Genomic DNA, 12,219 nt, shown 5'->3' with positions numbered 1-12,219 from the left:
TTCTCTCTCTCTCTTTTATTTTTTCTTTCTTTTTTGGCCACCCTGAGGAAGATGGAGTTCTCATATCTGAGCCATAGCTTCGACCTAAGCTGCAGCTGTGGCAATGCTGGATCCTTTACCCATTCTGCCAGGCCAGGGATTGAACCTGTGTCCCAGTGCTCCCAAGACACCCTTGCACCATAGCGGGAACTGAAACCTTTGTTCTATTAACAGAGAAAAACCAAATCCAAGTCTTGCCTCAGCCCACTCCCAACAAAATCCATTTACTAACTAAATCTACTTTTCCACAAACTTTAACTGAAAATGCTTGTCTTACTTTCCGTAAGTTTTTTTTTTAAATCACACCTCGTTACTTATTTTCCTTGCTGACAAATTTGCAACAGATATAAGGTTTATTTAACCTCCAGTAAACCTAGATACAGCAAAAGTATTTTACATAACATTGATGTATATTAATCAAACCAACAAACATAAACCATCTTCAATACCAGATTTTGGCTTTAGTATTGAATATTTCCCAGATCATGTGAACCTGAAATTCATTTTGACAGATTTCTTTTATATTTCTGAGCATTTGTACATGCTTAATTTCCTTTAAGCCAATTAAATAGAACACTTTTATGAATTAATTTTGGCAATACCATAATCTACAACACATATAGATTAAGTACAAAACACATAGACCTCATAACTTCCATTCTAAGATTTCAACCATGAGTCAAGTACAATCATGTAAAACCACAGTTATAAGAGGTTGGATTCAAATTGGGCTTCTGACAGATGGAACAAATCAAAGTCACCTGTCTCAATGGCTAAACCCTTTTAACTGAAAAGACATGAGGATTTCTATTTGTTCTTGACAAGTCAAGTTCAAAATTACCTACCCCCTTTTTTTAAATTTGCTTTTTATTTATTTATTTATTTTTGTCTTTTTGCCATTTCTTGGGCTGCTCCCGCGGCATATGGAGGTTCCCAGGCTAGGGGTCAAATCAGAGCTGTAGCTGCCAGCCTATGCCAGAGGCACAGCAACGCGGGATCTGAGCCACAGCTCACAGCAACGCTGGATCCTTAACCCACTGAGCAAGGCCAGGGATCGAACCCGCAACCTCATGGTTCCTAGTGGGATTCATTAACCACAACGGGAACTCCAAAATTTGCTTTTTAGAAAAGAGGATGGAGATAAGATGTCCTGGAGAAGAACAAGTAGAACATCTGCATCTCAAAGGCACAGGAAAGTCGCTCTTACGATAACTTTGTTCCTCAAGGCCAGGACCCCACCCCCATCCCACCACCATCCAGGTCTTAATACTCACCAGCTGGATATCTTTGGCCAAGCTTGGAACTGATAGCGATAGGGTAGAGTAGTTTCACAGGCAGGTGTAGCTAGTCCCAGTAGGAGACCATAGCTAGAGAGGGAAACCTAGGGAAATTGGGAGACCACTGTTAGGATAATAATTACTCAAGAAAGCCATCAGAACATCATGGAATGAAGCAGCCTTGCTTAAATATAAAATCATAAATAAAAACATGAGATATGCCTCAGGTCATTTAAGTGAGGGATAAAATGAAGTTGCATTCAAGTTCAGCAAGATAATGACCCTTAGGTCTAAAGGACAGGAATTTAGAGGGAAAGATAACATTCCAAAGGAGGACACCCTAATTATATGGAAACCTGAGAAGGTTCAACATATTTTAGCATGTTACCACCCTTCTGCTGATTTGTTTTTTTTTTTTTATAATTAAAACAATTTATTGTGACTCAAGCATAAATTAAAGCGAGTATGCTGTACAGAGACAAGAAATCATCTCTCCCTGATGTTTAATTCGTTTTTTGTGCTACTGTTTTAAAAGAGCAAACAATCTGAAGAAATGCAATAATGGTGATCAGGGAGTTCCCATTGTGGCTCAGCTGGTTATGAACCTGACTAGTATCCATGAGGTTTGATCCCTGGCCTCGCTCAGTGAATTAAGGATCTGCTGCTGCTGTGAGCTGTGGTGCAGGTCAAAGACGATGGCCCGGATCCTGGGTGGCCGTGGCTGCGGTGTAGGCCCTGCATCTGTAGCTCTGATTCGACTCCTAGCCTGGGAACCTCCATATACTGCAGGTGTGGCCCTAAACCTTGTGCTGATTTGAATTAGCACAGTGACAGTCCTAGCTTGACCCCCTAGGGTCAAATACTCTCTAACCTGATACAAAAGAGGAGTTAATGATTTAAGCCTAATATCTACTCAAAGAATGAGGAAGAAGGTGTTTTTTTTTCCCACACCCCATGTTCAAAAATGTACCCACCTAATCCTGGGGGCAGAGCCTCCTTGCCTTCCTGCTTGCATCTCTCACAAGTGTCCTATCAATAAACCTATTTCTCTCCTATCACTTGTCTCCAGCTGAATTCCTTCTGCGCTGAGACACAAAGCACCTGAGCCTCATTAAGTCCAGTGGAGGGATTCTAATTAAAAATACACCTACACCGTTCAAGTCTGAACTGGGGTTTTGGCTGGGTTCAAAGGAGAGGTGTTTGTGTGTCAGAATCTCCATATTCCTCACGCCAGGGCCTACTAATATTTCTGAAGGGAAGGTTCTTGTCTCATCGCAGAAGGAAATGAGAAAAGAGACAGAGATTGAGACAGTAAAGTGAGGATTACTTAAGTGAGAAATATTTATGTTAATATATACTATTTAATATTTATTAAATATTAGTGAAGAAAAGGAAGGTGGGTAGAGAAGTGAGCAGCTGCCTTGATTTTCTTTGGCTCACCTGCTGTTGTAGGAGAAAATGTCCCAATAAAAATGTAGAAAGGAGAGACCCTGGCCATGATGACTAAGCAAAGTCCAGCCAACTGCCCCAACCACCCCTCCCCCACACATCTGCTCCTGTAAACTTGTTTCCTCATCTACTACCTTGCCTGACGTCACTCTGGTCTAACTAGCCAAGCACGGACCCGGAAGAGGTAGCCCGTAAAAGCCTTGTGAAACTCTTCTTCGGGGCTCAGACTCTGGAGAGCAATCTCCTCTGAGCCCACTGGCATAATAAATCTCCTCTGAGCCCGCCGGCGTAATAAGCCTGAATTCTCCATCTCTCCGAGTGCTCGCTTGGTTTCTCGCCGGGTAGAAGAGCTGATCCACTGCAGCCACAGAGCTGCTGAAGCTGATACGCTACAGCCACAGGGCTCTCGCCAGAGCTGATATGCTGCAGCGCAGGGCTGCTGGGTAGCTGCCGTAACACTGTAAGGACATACAATTGAAGAGGTGGAATACTCACTGGAAAGGAGGGATTTGGGGGTCACGTTCCTTGATTCTCTTTTTTCCTTTTGTTTGTATGGCCACGCCAGAGGCATATGGAAGTTCCCAGTCCAGGGGTCAAATTGGAACCACAGCTGGCAGCCTATTCCACAGCCACAGCAATGTGGGATCCGAGGTGCCTCTGTGACCTATACTGTAGCTTGCGACAATGCCTATCCTTAACCCACTGAACTGAATGGGGCCAGGCATTGAACCTGCAGAGACTATGTTGGTTTTTGAACATGCCCAGCCGCAAGGGGAACTCCTCTGATTTTCATTCCAAGTCCACCTTTGAGGAGGGAGGAGGGATTTTTGTCCTTACTTGATTTGTCCTTATTAGCTTATTTGGTTTTTGTCCTTATTAGCTTGGATTGGAATTGTCAGGGCATGATGGGTACTTCTTATTAGCAAGGCTAATTTTATTGTAATGAGGGCATAATGAGCAACAGGTTACATTTGTTAGCTGGAGATTCCCACTCTTTTCCATCTTTCTTTGTCTGCCTCTGGGGCACTTATCACCCCAAAATAGGTGGTTTCCTATCAGTCTGGAGGTTCCTGCTTTTTTTTTTTTTTTAACTTTTTAGGGCCACACCCATGGCATATGGAGGTTCCCAGGCTAGGGGTCCAATTGGAGCTGTAGCTGCTAGCCTACAGCACAGCCACAGCAATGAGGGATTCAAGCTTCGTCTATGACCTGCGCTACAGCTCACAGCAACGCTGGATCCCCAACCCACTGGGCGAAGCCAGGGATCGAACCCATATCCTCATGGATACTGGTTGGATTTGTTTCCTCTGCACCACAACAGGAACTCCCCCAGCTTTTCTTTGTATGCCCATGCACCCCACTGTTTACATGGTACTCGGTTCCTGCCACCTGGCCCTGTGCTCCCCTTTCGCTGCTCATACCTAGCTATCTAACTGCTGTTAACACTAAGGCTTCTAGTTCAGCTCCAGATTCAACCTCCTTTGCACTTCCTGTCAGGGTCATTTGGTGATGAAGGTGTTCCCCTGCTCCTCAAAAACAGAGTGGCCCTTAACTTAGTTAATAAGTTTCTTGCCATTCAAGGGATGGGACAATCAGGCACAAACAGAAAGGAATGTAAAAACAGATGGCCTGGATATCCCATGAAAAGGGTTCCGGGAAAATATCCCCCTGCCTCTTCCCTGACACCCCCATTACATACTCCTTATGGGTTGCTAAGGTTTCCGGTCCTTCGGGTTAAGACCAAAAATGTTCTGAAACTGAGCAGGGCCCTGAGGGGCTCCTGGGCACAAAAGTCTTTCTGTGCTTCTCCATTTCTTTCTTTCTTTTTTTTTTTTTTTTTGGTCTTTTGTCTTTTTAGGGCTGCACCCATGGTATATGGAGGTTCCCAGGCTAGGAGTCTAATTGGAGTTATAGTCACTGGCCCACACCACAGCCACAGCAATGCCAGATCCGAGCTGCGTCTGTGACCTACACCACAGCTCATGGCAACGCTGGATCCTTAACCCACTGAGCAAGGCCAGGAATCGAACCTGCAACCTCATGGTTCCTAGTCGGATTCGTTTCTGCTGCACCACAATCGGAACTCCTATTTCTCATTTTTAGGAAATAAGCCCCACTCAGCCTCCATGATCTTCCCTGAGTTCCAAAGGGCAGGTTCAAACTTGCTAATCAGGGAAGGGAGAGGTTGCTTAGAAAAGGGAGGAACAGGTCAAGAAAAAATAGTGCAGCCTCAGGGCAAGGTCCTGGTTCTTCCTCAGGGAATATGCATAATAGTATCTTTGAGTTCCTCTGCTGAACCAAAACCCCAAACAAAGGAAAGATAATTAACTACTTGATGAAGCTTTCTTCATTCCAGAAAGAAGGAGGACCACCGGAACCTGTCCCAGGGCCGCTAAACACCGACTTGGAAGAAGACTGAAGCTCGAATCTACCCTGATCCTTATCTGTGACCCTATTTTTCACTCCCCAAACTGTGAAGCCACCTCCTATTCTCTCCCAAAGGAGGGCGCAGTCTTTAGGGCATTAGCCTGCTGTGGCCTCCTTTGCCTGGCAAAGGAATAAAGCTATTTTTACAACAACAACAACAACAACAACAAAAAAAGAGTTCCCGTCGTGGCGCAGTGGTTAACGAATCCGACTAGGAACCATGAGGTTGCGGGTTCGGTCCCTGCCCTTGCTCAGTGGGTTAATGATCCGGCGTTGCCGTGAGCTGTAGTGTAGGTTGCAGACGCGGCTCGGATCCCGCGTTGCTGTGGCTCTGGTGTAGGCTGGTGGCTACAGCTCCAATTCGACCCCTAGCCTGGGAACCTCCATATGCCGCGGGAGTGGCCCAAGAAATAGCAACAATAACAACAACAACAACAACAAAAAAAGCTATTTTTTTCTCCTCAGACCTAAATTCTTCCCCTGCATTTCTTTTTTTTCTTTTTTTGTCTTTTGTCCTCTTAGGGCTGCACCTGCAGCTTATGGAGGTTCCCAGGCTAGGGGTCGAATCGGAGCTGTAGCTGCCGGCCTATGCCACAGCCACAGCAACACAGGATCCGAGCCTCACCTGTGACCTACACCACAGCTCACGGCAACGCTAGATCCTCAACCCACTGAGTGAGGCCAGGGATCGACCCTGCAACCTCATGGTTCCTAGTTGGATTCATTTCCACTGCACCACTTGGATTCGTTTCCACTGCATCCACATCCTAGTTGGATGCAGTTTCCACAGGAACTCCTTCCCCTGCATTTCTGTTTGGCACTAGTGGACAGAGACCTAGTTTCAGCAACAGTTTTACCTGTATCTATAAGAAATGCTATCAAGTGACCCACCACACCAATGACCTCCTGAGGCTCAATGTTAGTTACGTAGATGATATCTCTAGGCAGAGTCACTTTTGGCCTCGGCCCCTTCAGTCTTTTGATTGTGAAACCATCAATGACCGAGGGGCCCCATCGCTCTCTGCATCTGGGGCATTCCCTCCTCCAATGCCCTTGCTGTTTGCAAAGTGTGCATAGATCACAATTCTCCCTCTAGTGCCCCTTTTATCCATGAAGAGTACACTGGTCCTGTCTGTGGGCTTAGGGCTCTGTCAGATTCCCCAGAAAAGTCACTTCTCTTTAGTGATCTCTGAACAGGGCAAAGCCTCTGCAATCATTTGGGCCTTCTGCATATTTCTCTGGGTGCATTCAGTTTTTTTCAGCCATATTTTTATCATTGAAAAACGTGGAGATCCCACTGTGGCTCAATGGTAACCCAACTAGAATCCATGAGTATATGGGTTGGATCTCTGGCCTTGCTCAGAGGGTTTAGGGATCTGGTATTGCCATGAGCTGCGGTGTAGTTTGCAGACCCAGCTTGGATCTGGCATTGTTGTGGCTGTATTGTAGGCCAGCAGCTATAGCTCCGATTCAGCCCTGAGCCTGGGAACTTTCACATGCTGCACATGTGGCCCTAAAAAAGAAAAGAAAAAAGAAAAAAGAAAGGAATCCAAATAAGCCAATTGGAGGAAGTCACCATTTGGAGGCTGGGAACCAGCAGCTGCTTTCTGAATTTTGCACTTGATATTGGGGGCAGAGTGGGCTATGAAATTCATAGCCAAGGAGTTCCCGGGTGGCCTGATTGTTAAGAGCTCGTTGCTGTCACTGCTGTGGCTCGAGTTACAGCTATGGCTGGGGTTTGATCTGTAGCCTGGGAACATCTGCATACTGCTGGTGAAGAAATGCATAGCCAAGAGGTCCTGTCCCTCCAGCAAGGGAGGAATCCACATTCATGTACTTGCTAAAAGCCTCCACCAGTCTCCCTTAGAAGACCACAGGATTTTCATCCTGCCCCTGTTGGCCCTCTTTCACCTTTTCATAATTAACAGGTTTTACTGTAATTTTCTGTAGGCGGATTTTACAGGAATCTGTCCTCAGCAGGAAGCCCCTTTTCCTGTCATTTTAGCAAAACTATATACCTTATCTAAGTTTTAGACCAGAAAGCCCCATTCTCTAGTCATCTCTGGCCCAAGCACAGCTTTCAAATCTTTTTTTTTTTTTTTTTTTTTTTTTTAATATTTTTAGGGCCACACATGTGGCCTAATGGAAATTCCCAGGCTAGGGGTTGAATTGGAGCTACAGCTGTGGATCCATGCTGGCTCCTTAACCACAGCCAGAGCAACATGGGATCCGAGCCACATCTATGCTCTATACCACAGCTCATGGCAACACCAGATCCTTAACCCACTGAGTGAGGACAGGGATCAAACCCGTGTCCTCATGATGCTAGTTGGGTTCATTATCTGCTGAGCCATGATGGGAACATCAGATCTTTTTTTTTTAAGGGCTGCACCCATAGCATATGGAGGTTCCCAGGCTAGGGGTCAAATTGGAGCTGTAGCTGCTGGCCTACACAATAGCTATAGCAATGCCAGATCTCAGCCACGTCTGCAACCTACACCACAGTTTAAGGCAATGCCAGATCCTTAACCCGCTGAGCAAGGCCCGGGATCAAACCTGCGACTTTATGGATGCTAGTCAGATTTGTCTCTACTGAGCCACAATGGGAACTCCCCATCAAATATTTTATTTTTATTATTTTTATTATTTTTTTTCTTTTTATGGCCGCATCTGTGGCATATGGAAGTCCCCAGGTTAGGGGTTGAACTGGAACTGCAGCCACAGCAAAGCCCAATCCAAGCCACATCTGGGACGTACACCAGCAGCTTGCAGCCGTGCTGGACCCTTAACCCACTGAACGAGGCCAGGGATTGAACCCATATCATCTTGGACACAGCCGAGCCACAACAGGAACTCAAAATCTTTTAATCACACGATATCTTTGCCTAATTTGTAGGTTCTTTCAGTAGATCAAAGAAGTAGAAATGAAGAATAAGTCATTAACAGATGACCAGATCTCTTTCCTGGCTTCCCTTCAGTAATCACTGGAACAAGCTGTGTGACCAAATTGTGTGAGCAAGATAAAATCTAGAGGAAGGTCACAAGGAGTGACAAACCTGCACACAAGTCTACACACAGTGGGGATGGCGACAGCTCTGCCCCCTTCTCAATGATTAACTGAGATCACTTCTCTTTCTCTTAAAAAAGCTTTCATGCCCAAGCAGAATCTTTGGAGGTGGTTTTCAGGGGACGCTAAGCCCACCATCTCTCTAAGTTGCCAGCATTCTGATTAAAAGCATTTTTCTCCACCGTTTATGTGTTTGTAATTGATTTTGTAAGCAGGGAGCAGCGAGGATTCTTCTGATACCATTTCTTCATACCTTATATTAAACACATAATCATATGAGCTCGTGTGTATCGATAGAATTCATCTAGTAATTCCATTGTGTGCCTTGTTCAGGGTCGGCATCATCCCCCACCCGGTGTGTTGCGTTGCAGGGCCCTGCAGGGTGGGTCAGTTAAAATGTCCCCTGTCCTTCCTGAGTTACACATGCCTTAAACTCCTTTCGGGTTTGACTGCCTAAATACAAGGCCATGAACATTTGAGCATTTCAATGGTGTCTCACTCCATTGAAATTTCCTTCTACAATATAAATCTAGCTGCACTATACTATCATAACTCGGGGGCCCATTCAGTGGACACTTCTCTTGGCTTCCTAACTCATATTGCGGTCAAAGCTGATTTCATAACCTAGTACGTTTTTTTCCTTTTTAATACCTGTTGCACAATTTTTCCGACCCTGGAGTATAAGGCCCAGAATGTAACCAAGCAGGGCCCTGCTTTCGTGGCTGCTGTGGTGTGGGTCCAAAAGTGAATGCTGTATTTCCTCATGTCTCTAACCAGCTGATTCTCAGGAAAGTCTAGGGACTTTAAGCAGCCCCTGTGCCCAGACTGACAACTGGAACTGATTCAAGACTTTCCTGATCAATGAAATGTCAATATCATCCCATTCTTTTGCTTTATCCACAATGCTCCTTTTTGATCCTTATTAGCATAATTACTACAAAAACTCTCTTACCTCCTGTCTAGCCCTTACCCCTGGTTTTGTTACATGGTGATAACTAACTAATACAATGTCCCCTGCAATAGCTTCATCAAGGTTATGATAAGAGCATACCAAAAAATATCTTGGGAATTGGTATAAAGTTTCTTACAATATGTTAAGAGACTTCTTTCAAACCAAGATTCCCAGCTCTGGCTGTGTAGTCAAATCAGTTCTGATATCTGGAGTTCCCTCCCATTGTGGTGCAGTGGGAATGAACCCAACTAGTATCCACGAGGATGCAGGTTCGATCCCTGGCCTTTCTCAGTGGGTCGGGGATCTGGTGTTGCTGTGAGCTATGGTGTGGGTTGCAGACTTGGCTCAGATCCTGCGTTGCTGTGACTGTGGGGCAGGCCAGTAGCTGTAGCTTGGATTTGACCCCTAGCCTGGGAACTTCCATATGCCATGGGTGCGGCCCTGAAAAGAAAAGAAAAAAAAAAAAAAAAAAAAATCTGGTGTCTGAGGAGCCCTCCAGACAAATCTGAATCCCTCGGGGTGGGATGCAGACCATTAACCTTTTTTCTAAAAGCTGCCCCAAGGTGGAGAAGCAGGAACAAAATTCCTCTCTGAAGCACGGCCTGTGCGCCTGTGCGGCTAAGCTTGATGTTCATGGTCTTTGAAGTTTAAACAAATGAAACAGAGATTTCTCAGTCTGGGAAACCTCATAATCCCTTTATTATTATGTAGAGGAGCCTTTTAAGTGGGAGGCACATGGGTTCTACCAAGACCATCTCTTAAAAATTTTTTCTGTTTTGACCCCCCTCTGACATATGGAGTTCCAGGAAATCCACTAAAGGCATTTTGGGAGCTGAGTTTTTATCGTCTGTTTCAGAAACTTCAAAACTGGCACATCAAAAGTTTGTTGTAATGCTTGTATTTTACTCTCTCTTCTTCCTAATCATGTGACTCCCTCCAAAGGTATTGAGCTTTCCCCTTATCTTATCTGTAGAAAAAAGATCTGATAAATGAGGATCAGAGTCCTGTAGTCAGTCTGGAATTGACTTTTTAAGATTTCAAGTTGGGGAGTTCCTGAAGTGGCCTAGCGGAAATGAATCTGACTAGCATCCATGAGGATGCGTGTTTGATCCCTGGCCTTGCTCAGTGGGTTAAGGATCCAGTGTTACCATGAGCTGTGGTGTAGGTCACAGATTTGGCTCTGATCTCATGTTGCTGTGGCTATGGCATAGGCCAGCAGCTACAGCTCTGATTTGACCCCTAGCCTGAGAACCTGTATATGCCACCGGTGCAGCCTTAAAAAGACAAAAAAAAAAAAAAAAAGTTTCCAAGTTAGATATTGGTTCTAACCTCTCAACCTAATACAGTCATTGGTGAGAAACACTCCATTTTTGACAACGCTTCTGGCCATAACACTAGTGTTTAAATTTAACCTAAAATCTCATTAATAGCTGAACAGGTTCATTTCTCCTCTTGGAGAGGAATTCTTGTTTACAGCTCCACAATCCCAGATGTGCTTTGGAACTGGAAATTTTTGGAGTGTAGAAAGGTAATGCAGTGCAAACGTGGCATATTGCATTACATCTCCAGGGAGGCCTAAAGCAGCAGCCTGTAATAAACACATTTAAATCTCTGCCATGAAACATAAAATTCACAGTAAGAGAGATAAATAGACATTATAAACAGTTTTATGGGAGTTCTGGTTTTGTCATTAAATTGAAAAGAAACTTTCGGTTTCCAGAGCTTTTTCTGCTTGGGCACTGTGAATAAGGGATTAAAGACTGCAAGGTGCTAGAAAAATTTTTTAAAAGATTGAACTTCAATTGAGAAAAGCTGAAGAGACAAGCAAACAGCAGTGGTGTATTCTGGAAAAGCTCATTTAACAGATTTCTTCCCACAGACAAGCTGTATTTGGAATGAAAATTGTCTGGTTTCTCATGGGCCAGGCTCAGAGCCCCAACCAGGAGAACCTGCAATAAAAAGAGACTTAGTTGGATTGGGAGCTGGGTTTTAGGGAAAGGAAGAATAAGGGGAATATTAAAAAGCTTTGGGAGCACCTAGAAATGGCATCTTGCACATGGGCTAATTATTTGCAATGATGATTCACCCCCCAAGCAGTTTACAGCTTTTATTTCTTCCTTTTTAAAACTCATCTATATCAGTGCGGTTAATGGTGGGTGGTTCCGGATATGTCCATTGTTCTTGTAGCTTTTGAGAAACCTCATGGCCTCTCTTCAAGTCTTTTTTTGTTTTCTTTTTATCTCATTTTACAGTGGCATATGGAAATTCCCAGGCTAGGGGTTGAATTGAAGCTGTAGCTGCTGGCCTACCCCACAGCTTGTGGCAAGATGGGATCTTTAACCCACTGAGTGAGGCTGCAGCCTCAAGGAGGCTATGTCATGCTATTAACCCGCTGAACCACAGTGGGTACTCCCCTTCAGGTCTTTTGATTTTGCATTCAAAACCCTCAGGTTCTCTCTACTCCTTGGCTGTTTTCCTTGGTCAGGAGAAGGAAAGGATCCTTGACTCTCCAATTATTTAATTGGCTTTTGCTCCAGGAACATTAACAGGTTAGTGAAAGGAAGTTAGAAAGTGGAAAGTAGGAGTTCTCGTTCGTGGCTCAGTGGCTAACTATTCTGACAAAGAACCATGAGGTTGCGGGTTCAATCCCTGGACTTGCTCAGTGGGTTAAGGATCTGGTGTTGCTGTGAGCTGTGGTGTAGGTCACAGACGTGGCTCGGATCCCGTGGTGCTGTGGCTCTGGCGTAGGCTGGTGGCTACAGCTCTGATTAGACGCCTAGCCTGGGAATCTCCACATGCCGCTGGAGCAGCCCTAGAAAAGGCAAAAAGACAAAACAAAAACAAAAACAAAAAAAGTGGAAAGCTGTAGCTCTCCTTTAAGAACCATATGCTGCTTTTCTTTCTCAGCATGTTCCTGAAGATTTTTCTTTTGGCATCATCTTTTAAGGAGTGGATCTAAGCTAAGATGTGTCAGATCAAAGATAGATTAAAAATTCAGAAGCAAATTA

At 44.7% G+C, this 12,219-nt stretch overlaps 1 long non-coding RNA gene across 2 annotated transcripts in view; it reads right to left on the bottom strand.

Moving 5' to 3' along the window:
• Window positions 1–2,894, bottom strand: part of LOC110257459 (uncharacterized) — a 49,777-nt gene extending 46,883 nt beyond the window's left edge. The window contains exons 1-2 of one of the 2 annotated variants that reach the window (XR_002340073.2): window positions 2,757–2,894; window positions 1,314–1,420 (exon numbers count right to left, since the gene is read on the bottom strand). This is a non-coding gene — a long non-coding RNA (uncharacterized LOC110257459). Of the gene's footprint in view, window positions 1–1,313; window positions 1,421–2,290; window positions 2,351–2,756 lie in introns of those variants that run through there. The other variant, XR_002340072.2, reaches the window with a different exon arrangement.
• Window positions 2,895–12,219: the final 9,325 nt, after the last annotated feature.

Source organism: Sus scrofa, chromosome 17 (assembly GCF_054392235.1).
Source record: "Sus scrofa isolate SSC_HxYL_T2T_F1_AM1 chromosome 17, Sscrofa_HxYL_maternal_Yorkshire_Landrace_v2.0, whole genome shotgun sequence".
In the NCBI taxonomy this organism is placed as follows: Eukaryota; Metazoa; Chordata; class Mammalia; order Artiodactyla; family Suidae; genus Sus; species Sus scrofa.
Note: the sequence above shows the minus strand (reverse complement) of the source record. Positions and strands in the feature narration are given on the sequence as shown.